The sequence below is a fragment of the Anomaloglossus baeobatrachus genome, unplaced genomic scaffold (genome assembly GCF_048569485.1).
Source record: "Anomaloglossus baeobatrachus isolate aAnoBae1 unplaced genomic scaffold, aAnoBae1.hap1 Scaffold_658, whole genome shotgun sequence".
Classification (NCBI taxonomy): domain Eukaryota; kingdom Metazoa; phylum Chordata; class Amphibia; order Anura; family Aromobatidae; genus Anomaloglossus; species Anomaloglossus baeobatrachus.
The window spans coordinates 59,387-74,749 of NW_027445028.1; the positions used below are offsets into that span (position 1 = coordinate 59,387).

General features: G+C 46.9%; 9 non-coding genes across 9 annotated transcripts; all 9 read right to left on the bottom strand.

Moving 5' to 3' along the window:
- Window positions 1–1,358: 1,358 nt before the first annotated feature.
- On the bottom strand, window positions 1,359–1,549 carry LOC142286470 (U2 spliceosomal RNA). Its single transcript, XR_012747629.1, has one exon. It is a non-coding gene; the product is annotated as a U2 spliceosomal RNA (small nuclear RNA).
- Window positions 1,550–2,936: 1,387 nt separating this feature from the next.
- LOC142286471 (U2 spliceosomal RNA) lies at window positions 2,937–3,127 on the bottom strand. Its single transcript, XR_012747630.1, has one exon. It is a non-coding gene; the product is annotated as a U2 spliceosomal RNA (small nuclear RNA).
- Window positions 3,128–4,514: 1,387 nt separating this feature from the next.
- LOC142286472 (U2 spliceosomal RNA) lies at window positions 4,515–4,705 on the bottom strand. Its single transcript, XR_012747631.1, has one exon. It is a non-coding gene; the product is annotated as a U2 spliceosomal RNA (small nuclear RNA).
- A 1,387-nt stretch (window positions 4,706–6,092) lies between these two features.
- Window positions 6,093–6,283, bottom strand: LOC142286473 (U2 spliceosomal RNA). The gene has a single exon (XR_012747632.1). It is a non-coding gene; the product is annotated as a U2 spliceosomal RNA (small nuclear RNA).
- A 1,387-nt stretch (window positions 6,284–7,670) lies between these two features.
- Window positions 7,671–7,861, bottom strand: LOC142286475 (U2 spliceosomal RNA). Its single transcript, XR_012747634.1, has one exon. It is a non-coding gene; the product is annotated as a U2 spliceosomal RNA (small nuclear RNA).
- Window positions 7,862–9,248: 1,387 nt separating this feature from the next.
- Window positions 9,249–9,439, bottom strand: LOC142286422 (U2 spliceosomal RNA). Its single transcript, XR_012747590.1, has one exon. It is a non-coding gene; the product is annotated as a U2 spliceosomal RNA (small nuclear RNA).
- Window positions 9,440–10,826: 1,387 nt separating this feature from the next.
- On the bottom strand, window positions 10,827–11,019 carry LOC142286425 (U2 spliceosomal RNA). Its single transcript, XR_012747593.1, has one exon. It is a non-coding gene; the product is annotated as a U2 spliceosomal RNA (small nuclear RNA).
- Window positions 11,020–13,208: 2,189 nt separating this feature from the next.
- LOC142286476 (U2 spliceosomal RNA) lies at window positions 13,209–13,399 on the bottom strand. Its single transcript, XR_012747635.1, has one exon. It is a non-coding gene; the product is annotated as a U2 spliceosomal RNA (small nuclear RNA).
- Window positions 13,400–14,786: 1,387 nt separating this feature from the next.
- LOC142286477 (U2 spliceosomal RNA) lies at window positions 14,787–14,977 on the bottom strand. The gene has a single exon (XR_012747636.1). It is a non-coding gene; the product is annotated as a U2 spliceosomal RNA (small nuclear RNA).
- Window positions 14,978–15,363: the final 386 nt, after the last annotated feature.

A 15,363-nucleotide genomic window follows, 5' to 3' on the forward strand; every position in this document is an offset into this window, starting at 1 on the left:
ACCCTGGCCTATGCCGGACACATCTTAGGGAGAGAGAGCGAGAGGGAGACAAACCCACGCCTACACAAGACATTTTGTCACCCAAGCCAACCCTTGAAAAGGCTGCTTTGCAGAGCCAAAACAAGAAGAATGGTGCGTTTTGCAGCCGCCGCCCACTGCAATGAATCTGAATAACTCCTCCTTTAGGGCGCAAGCAACTCCCCTCCCCCTTGCAGTCTTTCCAATTCACGATACAAAAAGACGGACAGGACAGGTTGCCTGACTTTCCGTCACTGCCACCCTTTGCCATCCTTACCCGTAGAAAGCCCTTTCATCATCCCCAAACCCTAATCTTTTCCCTTTCCTTCCCAGCCCCCAAACCCTGCCCTCTGTACCTTTCTCACCACCCGCTTCCCTTCTCCTGTCATCCCCCTACCACCCGGGAAAAAAAGAGATTGCCCCCTCCTTCCACTAGCCCACCCTCCCACCCAAAGAACAACTTCTTCTGCGCAGCTTGTTTTCTAGGCAGCAGCGCTATTGTGATGTCATCGGGGGGCATTGTGACAAGCCGCCAGTGTTCCGTCTCTTCATGTTGTGCACAGTTCAAACGGAAAATACATCAACAGGCAGACTACAGAAAAGCTTACTATCAAAGGTTAGAGGGGGGCTTTCTCAGAGGGCTTTTTACAGTTTTTCTATTCCCAATTAGCCGTTTAAGTGTACTTATTGAAAGTAGTAATTCTTTCATAGGCCGCCCTTTCTTAGTATTTGACGTTCCTTATATTGCGGTATGAGGCTTCGCAGTAGGTTGCAAACATTCATCACCCATGACTGTCCCCAATTGAGCTCAGAAGCTCAATGTCTATCATGACCTCTCTTTTAGAATGTCCAAGAGCAAGCAAACTATTCCTCCAGGAGAGGGCGCCAACAGACTACTAAAGAGATCATCATTACTCAAAGAAAACCCCAAAAACCAATGCATGATAGGAATAAACAGGTAACTTTCTTTGGAGTGGAAGCGGAGAGATCGCACCAGATGCCAATTCTAGATGTTATCACACCTGTGGTCACTGCAGCAGCAGGTGAATCCACTTTGTCCAAAAGGGATCTATTCCATTCAATTGCAAATGATCTAGATAAGACAGAGAACTGCAGCACGGGGACATAGCCGAGTTGGTCAGGTTGAGTGGTGATGAGTTTGCTATTTGGATGAATAAAGAAAGTCAAAAGTGTGAAAGATAAAAAACAAAAGGAGGAAGTGTGAAAAGTGAATGGGCCAAATTGAGGTGCATATGAAGACGTATGCTTTCTTCCAATTCATTAAATCGGGCTAATATGAATCAGGTGAATTGAGTTCTGCTTTTGGAAACTGGGTTAAGAAGGGGTGCACCGTTCCTGGAGGTACTGCAATACCAGGTCAATGCGTGGAGTGGACAGAGCAAGCTCTTTTTCCATCTCCCTGTTCTAAAAATCCATTTAATATATGGTCCCCAGATAGGGGACGTATCAGATATTAAACTGATAAGAACAGATACTACACTTGATCTTAGCCAAAAGGCCGAGAAGCGATAACCAGAATTGGTTTGGGCCTCGAGTGGCACCCTGGCCTATGCCGGACACATCTTAGGGAGAGAGAGCGAGAGGGAGACAAACCCACGCCTACACAAGACATTTTGTCACCCAAGCCAACCCTTGAAAAGGCTGCTTTGCAGAGCCAAAACAAGAAGAATGGTGCGTTTTGCAGCCGCCGCCCACTGCAATGAATCTGAATAACTCCTCCTTTAGGGCGCAAGCAACTCCCCTCCCCCTTGCAGTCTTTCCAATTCACGATACAAAAAGACGGACAGGACAGGTTGCCTGACTTTCCGTCACTGCCACCCTTTGCCATCCTTACCCGTAGAAAGCCCTTTCATCATCCCCAAACCCTAATCTTTTCCCTTTCCTTCCCAGCCCCCAAACCCTGCCCTCTGTACCTTTCTCACCACCCGCTTCCCTTCTCCTGTCATCCCCCTACCACCCGGGAAAAAAAGAGATTGCCCCCTCCTTCCACTAGCCCACCCTCCCACCCAAAGAACAACTTCTTCTGCGCAGCTTGTTTTCTAGGCAGCAGCGCTATTGTGATGTCATCGGGGGGCATTGTGACAAGCCGCCAGTGTTCCGTCTCTTCATGTTGTGCACAGTTCAAACGGAAAATACATCAACAGGCAGACTACAGAAAAGCTTACTATCAAAGGTTAGAGGGGGGCTTTCTCAGAGGGCTTTTTACAGTTTTTCTATTCCCAATTAGCCGTTTAAGTGTACTTATTGAAAGTAGTAATTCTTTCATAGGCCGCCCTTTCTTAGTATTTGACGTTCCTTATATTGCGGTATGAGGCTTCGCAGTAGGTTGCAAACATTCATCACCCATGACTGTCCCCAATTGAGCTCAGAAGCTCAATGTCTATCATGACCTCTCTTTTAGAATGTCCAAGAGCAAGCAAACTATTCCTCCAGGAGAGGGCGCCAACAGACTACTAAAGAGATCATCATTACTCAAAGAAAACCCCAAAAACCAATGCATGATAGGAATAAACAGGTAACTTTCTTTGGAGTGGAAGCGGAGAGATCGCACCAGATGCCAATTCTAGATGTTATCACACCTGTGGTCACTGCAGCAGCAGGTGAATCCACTTTGTCCAAAAGGGATCTATTCCATTCAATTGCAAATGATCTAGATAAGACAGAGAACTGCAGCACGGGGACATAGCCGAGTTGGTCAGGTTGAGTGGTGATGAGTTTGCTATTTGGATGAATAAAGAAAGTCAAAAGTGTGAAAGATAAAAAACAAAAGGAGGAAGTGTGAAAAGTGAATGGGCCAAATTGAGGTGCATATGAAGACGTATGCTTTCTTCCAATTCATTAAATCGGGCTAATATGAATCAGGTGAATTGAGTTCTGCTTTTGGAAACTGGGTTAAGAAGGGGTGCACCGTTCCTGGAGGTACTGCAATACCAGGTCAATGCGTGGAGTGGACAGAGCAAGCTCTTTTTCCATCTCCCTGTTCTAAAAATCCATTTAATATATGGTCCCCAGATAGGGGACGTATCAGATATTAAACTGATAAGAACAGATACTACACTTGATCTTAGCCAAAAGGCCGAGAAGCGATAACCAGAATTGGTTTGGGCCTCGAGTGGCACCCTGGCCTATGCCGGACACATCTTAGGGAGAGAGAGCGAGAGGGAGACAAACCCACGCCTACACAAGACATTTTGTCACCCAAGCCAACCCTTGAAAAGGCTGCTTTGCAGAGCCAAAACAAGAAGAATGGTGCGTTTTGCAGCCGCCGCCCACTGCAATGAATCTGAATAACTCCTCCTTTAGGGCGCAAGCAACTCCCCTCCCCCTTGCAGTCTTTCCAATTCACGATACAAAAAGACGGACAGGACAGGTTGCCTGACTTTCCGTCACTGCCACCCTTTGCCATCCTTACCCGTAGAAAGCCCTTTCATCATCCCCAAACCCTAATCTTTTCCCTTTCCTTCCCAGCCCCCAAACCCTGCCCTCTGTACCTTTCTCACCACCCGCTTCCCTTCTCCTGTCATCCCCCTACCACCCGGGAAAAAAAGAGATTGCCCCCTCCTTCCACTAGCCCACCCTCCCACCCAAAGAACAACTTCTTCTGCGCAGCTTGTTTTCTAGGCAGCAGCGCTATTGTGATGTCATCGGGGGGCATTGTGACAAGCCGCCAGTGTTCCGTCTCTTCATGTTGTGCACAGTTCAAACGGAAAATACATCAACAGGCAGACTACAGAAAAGCTTACTATCAAAGGTTAGAGGGGGGCTTTCTCAGAGGGCTTTTTACAGTTTTTCTATTCCCAATTAGCCGTTTAAGTGTACTTATTGAAAGTAGTAATTCTTTCATAGGCCGCCCTTTCTTAGTATTTGACGTTCCTTATATTGCGGTATGAGGCTTCGCAGTAGGTTGCAAACATTCATCACCCATGACTGTCCCCAATTGAGCTCAGAAGCTCAATGTCTATCATGACCTCTCTTTTAGAATGTCCAAGAGCAAGCAAACTATTCCTCCAGGAGAGGGCGCCAACAGACTACTAAAGAGATCATCATTACTCAAAGAAAACCCCAAAAACCAATGCATGATAGGAATAAACAGGTAACTTTCTTTGGAGTGGAAGCGGAGAGATCGCACCAGATGCCAATTCTAGATGTTATCACACCTGTGGTCACTGCAGCAGCAGGTGAATCCACTTTGTCCAAAAGGGATCTATTCCATTCAATTGCAAATGATCTAGATAAGACAGAGAACTGCAGCACGGGGACATAGCCGAGTTGGTCAGGTTGAGTGGTGATGAGTTTGCTATTTGGATGAATAAAGAAAGTCAAAAGTGTGAAAGATAAAAAACAAAAGGAGGAAGTGTGAAAAGTGAATGGGCCAAATTGAGGTGCATATGAAGACGTATGCTTTCTTCCAATTCATTAAATCGGGCTAATATGAATCAGGTGAATTGAGTTCTGCTTTTGGAAACTGGGTTAAGAAGGGGTGCACCGTTCCTGGAGGTACTGCAATACCAGGTCAATGCGTGGAGTGGACAGAGCAAGCTCTTTTTCCATCTCCCTGTTCTAAAAATCCATTTAATATATGGTCCCCAGATAGGGGACGTATCAGATATTAAACTGATAAGAACAGATACTACACTTGATCTTAGCCAAAAGGCCGAGAAGCGATAACCAGAATTGGTTTGGGCCTCGAGTGGCACCCTGGCCTATGCCGGACACATCTTAGGGAGAGAGAGCGAGAGGGAGACAAACCCACGCCTACACAAGACATTTTGTCACCCAAGCCAACCCTTGAAAAGGCTGCTTTGCAGAGCCAAAACAAGAAGAATGGTGCGTTTTGCAGCCGCCGCCCACTGCAATGAATCTGAATAACTCCTCCTTTAGGGCGCAAGCAACTCCCCTCCCCCTTGCAGTCTTTCCAATTCACGATACAAAAAGACGGACAGGACAGGTTGCCTGACTTTCCGTCACTGCCACCCTTTGCCATCCTTACCCGTAGAAAGCCCTTTCATCATCCCCAAACCCTAATCTTTTCCCTTTCCTTCCCAGCCCCCAAACCCTGCCCTCTGTACCTTTCTCACCACCCGCTTCCCTTCTCCTGTCATCCCCCTACCACCCGGGAAAAAAAGAGATTGCCCCCTCCTTCCACTAGCCCACCCTCCCACCCAAAGAACAACTTCTTCTGCGCAGCTTGTTTTCTAGGCAGCAGCGCTATTGTGATGTCATCGGGGGGCATTGTGACAAGCCGCCAGTGTTCCGTCTCTTCATGTTGTGCACAGTTCAAACGGAAAATACATCAACAGGCAGACTACAGAAAAGCTTACTATCAAAGGTTAGAGGGGGGCTTTCTCAGAGGGCTTTTTACAGTTTTTCTATTCCCAATTAGCCGTTTAAGTGTACTTATTGAAAGTAGTAATTCTTTCATAGGCCGCCCTTTCTTAGTATTTGACGTTCCTTATATTGCGGTATGAGGCTTCGCAGTAGGTTGCAAACATTCATCACCCATGACTGTCCCCAATTGAGCTCAGAAGCTCAATGTCTATCATGACCTCTCTTTTAGAATGTCCAAGAGCAAGCAAACTATTCCTCCAGGAGAGGGCGCCAACAGACTACTAAAGAGATCATCATTACTCAAAGAAAACCCCAAAAACCAATGCATGATAGGAATAAACAGGTAACTTTCTTTGGAGTGGAAGCGGAGAGATCGCACCAGATGCCAATTCTAGATGTTATCACACCTGTGGTCACTGCAGCAGCAGGTGAATCCACTTTGTCCAAAAGGGATCTATTCCATTCAATTGCAAATGATCTAGATAAGACAGAGAACTGCAGCACGGGGACATAGCCGAGTTGGTCAGGTTGAGTGGTGATGAGTTTGCTATTTGGATGAATAAAGAAAGTCAAAAGTGTGAAAGATAAAAAACAAAAGGAGGAAGTGTGAAAAGTGAATGGGCCAAATTGAGGTGCATATGAAGACGTATGCTTTCTTCCAATTCATTAAATCGGGCTAATATGAATCAGGTGAATTGAGTTCTGCTTTTGGAAACTGGGTTAAGAAGGGGTGCACCGTTCCTGGAGGTACTGCAATACCAGGTCAATGCGTGGAGTGGACAGAGCAAGCTCTTTTTCCATCTCCCTGTTCTAAAAATCCATTTAATATATGGTCCCCAGATAGGGGACGTATCAGATATTAAACTGATAAGAACAGATACTACACTTGATCTTAGCCAAAAGGCCGAGAAGCGATAACCAGAATTGGTTTGGGCCTCGAGTGGCACCCTGGCCTATGCCGGACACATCTTAGGGAGAGAGAGCGAGAGGGAGACAAACCCACGCCTACACAAGACATTTTGTCACCCAAGCCAACCCTTGAAAAGGCTGCTTTGCAGAGCCAAAACAAGAAGAATGGTGCGTTTTGCAGCCGCCGCCCACTGCAATGAATCTGAATAACTCCTCCTTTAGGGCGCAAGCAACTCCCCTCCCCCTTGCAGTCTTTCCAATTCACGATACAAAAAGACGGACAGGACAGGTTGCCTGACTTTCCGTCACTGCCACCCTTTGCCATCCTTACCCGTAGAAAGCCCTTTCATCATCCCCAAACCCTAATCTTTTCCCTTTCCTTCCCAGCCCCCAAACCCTGCCCTCTGTACCTTTCTCACCACCCGCTTCCCTTCTCCTGTCATCCCCCTACCACCCGGGAAAAAAAGAGATTGCCCCCTCCTTCCACTAGCCCACCCTCCCACCCAAAGAACAACTTCTTCTGCGCAGCTTGTTTTCTAGGCAGCAGCGCTATTGTGATGTCATCGGGGGGCATTGTGACAAGCCGCCAGTGTTCCGTCTCTTCATGTTGTGCACAGTTCAAACGGAAAATACATCAACAGGCAGACTACAGAAAAGCTTACTATCAAAGGTTAGAGGGGGGCTTTCTCAGAGGGCTTTTTACAGTTTTTCTATTCCCAATTAGCCGTTTAAGTGTACTTATTGAAAGTAGTAATTCTTTCATAGGCCGCCCTTTCTTAGTATTTGACGTTCCTTATATTGCGGTATGAGGCTTCGCAGTAGGTTGCAAACATTCATCACCCATGACTGTCCCCAATTGAGCTCAGAAGCTCAATGTCTATCATGACCTCTCTTTTAGAATGTCCAAGAGCAAGCAAACTATTCCTCCAGGAGAGGGCGCCAACAGACTACTAAAGAGATCATCATTACTCAAAGAAAACCCCAAAAACCAATGCATGATAGGAATAAACAGGTAACTTTCTTTGGAGTGGAAGCGGAGAGATCGCACCAGATGCCAATTCTAGATGTTATCACACCTGTGGTCACTGCAGCAGCAGGTGAATCCACTTTGTCCAAAAGGGATCTATTCCATTCAATTGCAAATGATCTAGATAAGACAGAGAACTGCAGCACGGGGACATAGCCGAGTTGGTCAGGTTGAGTGGTGATGAGTTTGCTATTTGGATGAATAAAGAAAGTCAAAAGTGTGAAAGATAAAAAACAAAAGGAGGAAGTGTGAAAAGTGAATGGGCCAAATTGAGGTGCATATGAAGACGTATGCTTTCTTCCAATTCATTAAATCGGGCTAATATGAATCAGGTGAATTGAGTTCTGCTTTTGGAAACTGGGTTAAGAAGGGGTGCACCGTTCCTGGAGGTACTGCAATACCAGGTCAATGCGTGGAGTGGACAGAGCAAGCTCTTTTTCCATCTCCCTGTTCTAAAAATCCATTTAATATATGGTCCCCAGATAGGGGACGTATCAGATATTAAACTGATAAGAACAGATACTACACTTGATCTTAGCCAAAAGGCCGAGAAGCGATAACCAGAATTGGTTTGGGCCTCGAGTGGCACCCTGGCCTATGCCGGACACATCTTAGGGAGAGAGAGCGAGAGGGAGACAAACCCACGCCTACACAAGACATTTTGTCACCCAAGCCAACCCTTGAAAAGGCTGCTTTGCAGAGCCAAAACAAGAAGAATGGTGCGTTTTGCAGCCGCCGCCCACTGCAATGAATCTGAATAACTCCTCCTTTAGGGCGCAAGCAACTCCCCTCCCCCTTGCAGTCTTTCCAATTCACGATACAAAAAGACGGACAGGACAGGTTGCCTGACTTTCCGTCACTGCCACCCTTTGCCATCCTTACCCGTAGAAAGCCCTTTCATCATCCCCAAACCCTAATCTTTTCCCTTTCCTTCCCAGCCCCCAAACCCTGCCCTCTGTACCTTTCTCACCACCCGCTTCCCTTCTCCTGTCATCCCCCTACCACCCGGGAAAAAAAGAGATTGCCCCCTCCTTCCACTAGCCCACCCTCCCACCCAAAGAACAACTTCTTCTGCGCAGCTTGTTTTCTAGGCAGCAGCGCTATTGTGATGTCATCGGGGGGCATTGTGACAAGCCGCCAGTGTTCCGTCTCTTCATGTTGTGCACAGTTCAAACGGAAAATACATCAACAGGCAGACTACAGAAAAGCTTACTATCAAAGGTTAGAGGGGGGCTTTCTCAGAGGGCTTTTTACAGTTTTTCTATTCCCAATTAGCCGTTTAAGTGTACTTATTGAAAGTAGTAATTCTTTCATAGGCCGCCCTTTCTTAGTATTTGACGTTCCTTATATTGCGGTATGAGGCTTCGCAGTAGGTTGCAAACATTCATCACCCATGACTGTCCCCAATTGAGCTCAGAAGCTCAATGTCTATCATGACCTCTCTTTTAGAATGTCCAAGAGCAAGCAAACTATTCCTCCAGGAGAGGGCGCCAACAGACTACTAAAGAGATCATCATTACTCAAAGAAAACCCCAAAAACCAATGCATGATAGGAATAAACAGGTAACTTTCTTTGGAGTGGAAGCGGAGAGATCGCACCAGATGCCAATTCTAGATGTTATCACACCTGTGGTCACTGCAGCAGCAGGTGAATCCACTTTGTCCAAAAGGGATCTATTCCATTCAATTGCAAATGATCTAGATAAGACAGAGAACTGCAGCACGGGGACATAGCCGAGTTGGTCAGGTTGAGTGGTGATGAGTTTGCTATTTGGATGAATAAAGAAAGTCAAAAGTGTGAAAGATAAAAAACAAAAGGAGGAAGTGTGAAAAGTGAATGGGCCAAATTGAGGTGCATATGAAGACGTATGCTTTCTTCCAATTCATTAAATCGGGCTAATATGAATCAGGTGAATTGAGTTCTGCTTTTGGAAACTGGGTTAAGAAGGGGTGCACCGTTCCTGGAGGTACTGCAATACCAGGTCAATGCGTGGAGTGGACAGAGCAAGCTCTTTTTCCATCTCCCTGTTCTAAAAATCCATTTAATATATGGTCCCCAGATAGGGGCCGTATCAGATATTAAACTGATAAGAACAGATACTACACTTGATCTTAGCCAAAAGGCCGAGAAGCGATAACCAGAATTGGTTTGGGCCTCGAGTGGCACCCTGGCCTATGCCGGACACATCTTAGGGAGAGAGAGCGAGAGGGAGACAAACCCACGCCTACACAAGACATTTTGTCACCCAAGCCAACCCTTGAAAAGGCTGCTTTGCAGAGCCAAAACAAGAAGAATGGTGCGTTTTGCAGCCGCCGCCCACTGCAATGAATCTGAATAACTCCTCCTTTAGGGCGCAAGCAACTCCCCTCCCCCTTGCAGTCTTTCCAATTCACGATACAAAAAGACGGACAGGACAGGTTGCCTGACTTTCCGTCACTGCCACCCTTTGCCATCCTTACCCGTAGAAAGCCCTTTCATCATCCCCAAACCCTAATCTTTTCCCTTTCCTTCCCAGCCCCCAAACCCTGCCCTCTGTACCTTTCTCACCACCCGCTTCCCTTCTCCTGTCATCCCCCTACCACCCGGGAAAAAAAGAGATTGCCCCCTCCTTCCACTAGCCCACCCTCCCACCCAAAGAACAACTTCTTCTGCGCAGCTTGTTTTCTAGGCAGCAGCGCTATTGTGATGTCATCGGGGGGCATTGTGACAAGCCGCCAGTGTTCCGTCTCTTCATGTTGTGCACAGTTCAAACGGAAAATACATCAACAGGCAGACTACAGAAAAGCTTACTATCAAAGGTTAGAGGGGGGCTTTCTCAGAGGGCTTTTTACAGTTTTTCTATTCCCAATTAGCCGTTTAAGTGTACTTATTGAAAGTAGTAATTCTTTCATAGGCCGCCCTTTCTTAGTATTTGACGTTCCTTATATTGCGGTATGAGGCTTCGCAGTAGGTTGCAAACATTCATCACCCATGACTGTCCCCAATTGAGCTCAGAAGCTCAATGTCTATCATGACCTCTCTTTTAGAATGTCCAAGAGCAAGCAAACTATTCCTCCAGGAGAGGGCGCCAACAGACTACTAAAGAGATCATCATTACTCAAAGAAAACCCCAAAAACCAATGCATGATAGGAATAAACAGGTAACTTTCTTTGGAGTGGAAGCGGAGAGATCGCACCAGATGCCAATTCTAGATGTTATCACACCTGTGGTCACTGCAGCAGCAGGTGAATCCACTTTGTCCAAAAGGGATCTATTCCATTCAATTGCAAATGATCTAGATAAGACAGAGAACTGCAGCACGGGGACATAGCCGAGTTGGTCAGGTTGAGTGGTGATGAGTTTGCTATTTGGATGAATAAAGAAAGTCAAAAGTGTGAAAGATAAAAAACAAAAGGAGGAAGTGTGAAAAGTGAATGGGCCAAATTGAGGTGCATATGAAGACGTATGCTTTCTTCCAATTCATTAAATCGGGCTAATATGAATCAGGTGAATTGAGTTCTGCTTTTGGAAACTGGGTTAAGAAGGGGTGCACCGTTCCTGGAGGTACTGCAATACCAGGTCAATGCGTGGAGTGGACAGAGCAAGCTCTTTTTCCATCTCCCTGTTCTAAAAATCCATTTAATATATGGTCCCCAGATAGGGGACGTATCAGATATTAAACTGATAAGAACAGATTTTTGATTTAATGAAGCTTTCCAAAGCACCACAAAAAATGCATGACCGAAGTCACACCAAAAACAGTGCAAAGGCTAGGATTCGTGTGGACCCCACCGTGAGGAGAGGGTCCCCAAAAATCAACCCCGTCCCTCCGAGCCAGAAGGCCACAGCAAGGGTCAGGGATCTTCGGTGCTCCCCCAAGCCGAAGCCTGGTTGAGCCTTGTCGTTGCTCCCAGCGTCCACCCAGGCATCTTACCCAAGTGGAGTAGAGAGCTACTAGTTGTTGGTTTCGCAGCCGAAACTGCCCGGACCGTCAACCGGTGTTGGTTTCTCAGCCCAAGGCTAACCGGACCTCCAACCGGGTGTTGGTTTCTCAGCCGAAGCTGACCCAGACCTCCAACCGGGTGTTGGTTTCTCAGCCGAAGCTGACCCAGACCTCCAACCGGGTGTTAGTTTCTCAGCCCAAAGCTGACCAGACCTCCGACCGGGATTGTAAAAATTTCCCTTCCTAGCCAGAAGGCCGGGATAGGGTAATATGCTCAAAAAGTATGAAAAGGCAAGGTACGGTGTGCTACAGAGCCCAAGGCTTGCCGGGGTCCCAAGCCAGCAAGCTCAGACTCACTCCAGGGTCGTCAGTCCTGGGGCACGTTGTACCATAGCCCCCCACCCTTACTCAGTCTAATAGCCTCGATCCTGGTAGGGCCATGTTTTCCTCTAGATGAATATACTATCCACCCAGAGTACTAGCAAGCGCAACCTTCCAGTGTGCATTGTATCATTGTACTAAGGTGGCCTGGAGCTTAAACCACCTCTTCGAACAACACTACACTTGATCTTAGCCAAAAGGCCGAGAAGCGATAACCAGAATTGGTTTGGGCCTCGAGTGGCACCCTGGCCTATGCCGGACACATCTTAGGGAGAGAGAGCGAGAGGGAGACAAACCCACGCCTACACAAGACATTTTGTCACCCAAGCCAACCCTTGAAAAGGCTGCTTTGCAGAGCCAAAACAAGAAGAATGGTGCGTTTTGCAGCCGCCGCCCACTGCAATGAATCTGAATAACTCCTCCTTTAGGGCGCAAGCAACTCCCCTCCCCCTTGCAGTCTTTCCAATTCACGATACAAAAAGACGGACAGGACAGGTTGCCTGACTTTCCGTCACTGCCACCCTTTGCCATCCTTACCCGTAGAAAGCCCTTTCATCATCCCCAAACCCTAATCTTTTCCCTTTCCTTCCCAGCCCCCAAACCCTGCCCTCTGTACCTTTCTCACCACCCGCTTCCCTTCTCCTGTCATCCCCCTACCACCCGGGAAAAAAAGAGATTGCCCCCTCCTTCCACTAGCCCACCCTCCCACCCAAAGAACAACTTCTTCTGCGCAGCTTGTTTTCTAGGCAGCAGCGCTATTGTGATGTCATCGGGGGGCATTGTGACAAGCCGCCAGTGTTCCGTCTCTTCATGTTGTGCACAGTTCAAACGGAAAATACATCAACAGGCAGACTACAGAAAAGCTTACTATCAAAGGTTAGAGGGGGGCTTTCTCAGAGGGCTTTTTACAGTTTTTCTATTCCCAATTAGCCGTTTAAGTGTACTTATTGAAAGTAGTAATTCTTTCATAGGCCGCCCTTTCTTAGTATTTGACGTTCCTTATATTGCGGTATGAGGCTTCGCAGTAGGTTGCAAACATTCATCACCCATGACTGTCCCCAATTGAGCTCAGAAGCTCAATGTCTATCATGACCTCTCTTTTAGAATGTCCAAGAGCAAGCAAACTATTCCTCCAGGAGAGGGCGCCAACAGACTACTAAAGAGATCATCATTACTCAAAGAAAACCCCAAAAACCAATGCATGATAGGAATAAACAGGTAACTTTCTTTGGAGTGGAAGCGGAGAGATCGCACCAGATGCCAATTCTAGATGTTATCACACCTGTGGTCACTGCAGCAGCAGGTGAATCCACTTTGTCCAAAAGGGATCTATTCCATTCAATTGCAAATGATCTAGATAAGACAGAGAACTGCAGCACGGGGACATAGCCGAGTTGGTCAGGTTGAGTGGTGATGAGTTTGCTATTTGGATGAATAAAGAAAGTCAAAAGTGTGAAAGATAAAAAACAAAAGGAGGAAGTGTGAAAAGTGAATGGGCCAAATTGAGGTGCATATGAAGACGTATGCTTTCTTCCAATTCATTAAATCGGGCTAATATGAATCAGGTGAATTGAGTTCTGCTTTTGGAAACTGGGTTAAGAAGGGGTGCACCGTTCCTGGAGGTACTGCAATACCAGGTCAATGCGTGGAGTGGACAGAGCAAGCTCTTTTTCCATCTCCCTGTTCTAAAAATCCATTTAATATATGGTCCCCAGATAGGGGACGTATCAGATATTAAACTGATAAGAACAGATACTACACTTGATCTTAGCCAAAAGGCCGAGAAGCGATAACCAGAATTGGTTTGGGCCTCGAGTGGCACCCTGGCCTATGCCGGACACATCTTAGGGAGAGAGAGCGAGAGGGAGACAAACCCACGCCTACACAAGACATTTTGTCACCCAAGCCAACCCTTGAAAAGGCTGCTTTGCAGAGCCAAAACAAGAAGAATGGTGCGTTTTGCAGCCGCCGCCCACTGCAATGAATCTGAATAACTCCTCCTTTAGGGCGCAAGCAACTCCCCTCCCCCTTGCAGTCTTTCCAATTCACGATACAAAAAGACGGACAGGACAGGTTGCCTGACTTTCCGTCACTGCCACCCTTTGCCATCCTTACCCGTAGAAAGCCCTTTCATCATCCCCAAACCCTAATCTTTTCCCTTTCCTTCCCAGCCCCCAAACCCTGCCCTCTGTACCTTTCTCACCACCCGCTTCCCTTCTCCTGTCATCCCCCTACCACCCGGGAAAAAAAGAGATTGCCCCCTCCTTCCACTAGCCCACCCTCCCACCCAAAGAACAACTTCTTCTGCGCAGCTTGTTTTCTAGGCAGCAGCGCTATTGTGATGTCATCGGGGGGCATTGTGACAAGCCGCCAGTGTTCCGTCTCTTCATGTTGTGCACAGTTCAAACGGAAAATACATCAACAGGCAGACTACAGAAAAGCTTACTATCAAAGGTTAGAGGGGGGCTTTCTCAGAGGGCTTTTTACAGTTTTTCTATTCCCAATTAGCCGTTTAAGTGTACTTATTGAAAGTAGTAATTCTTTCATAGGCCGCCCTTTCTTAGTATTTGACGTTCCTTATATTGCGGTATGAGGCTTCGCAGTAGGTTGCAAACATTCATCACCCATGACTGTCCCCAATTGAGCTCAGAAGCTCAATGTCTATCATGACCTCTCTTTTAGAATGTCCAAGAGCAAGCAAACTATTCCTCCAGGAGAGGGCGCCAACAGACTACTAAAGAGATCATCATTACTCAAAGAAAACCCCAAAAACCAATGCATGATAGGAATAAACAGGTAACTTTCTTTGGAGTGGAAGCGGAGAGATCGCACCAGATGCCAATTCTAGATGTTATCACACCTGTGGTCACTGCAGCAGCAGGTGAATCCACTTTGTCCAAAAGGGATCTATTCCATTCAATTGCAAATGATCTAGATAAGACAGAGAACTGCAGCACGGGGACATAGCCGAGTTGGTCAGGTTGAGTGGTGATGAGTTTGCTATTTGGATGAATAAAGAAAGTCAAAAGTGTGAAAGATAAAAAACAAAAGGAGGAAGTGTGAAAAGTGAATGGGCCAAATTGAGGTGCATATGAAGACGTATGCTTTCTTCCAATTCATTAAATCGGGCTAATATGAATCAGGTGAATTGAGTTCTGCTTTTGGAAACTGGGTTAAGAAGGGGTGCACCGTTCCTGGAGGTACTGCAATACCAGGTCAATGCGTGGAGTGGACAGAGCAAGCTCTTTTTCCATCTCCCTGTTCTAAAAATCCATTTAATATATGGTCCCCAGATAGGGGACGTATCAGATATTAAACTGATAAGAACAGATACTACACTTGATCTTAGCCAAAAGGCCGAGAAGCGATAACCAGAATTGGTTTGGGCCTCGAGTGGCACCCTGGCCTATGCCGGACACATCTTAGGGAGAGAGAGCGAGAGGGAGACAAACCCACGCCTACACAAGACATTTTGTCACCCAAGCCAACCCTTGAAAAGGCTGCTTTGCAGAGCCAAAACAAGAAGAATGGTGCGTTTTGCAGCCGCCGCCCACTGCAATGAATCTGAATAACTCCTCCTTTAGGGCGCAAGCAACTCCCCTCCCCCTTGCAGTCTTTCCAATTCACGATACAAAAAGACGGACAGGACAGGTTGCCTGACTTTCCGTCACTGCCACCCTTTGCCATCCTTACCCGTAGAAAGCCCTTTCATCATCCCCAAACCCTAATCTTTTCCCTTTCCTTCCCAGCCCCCA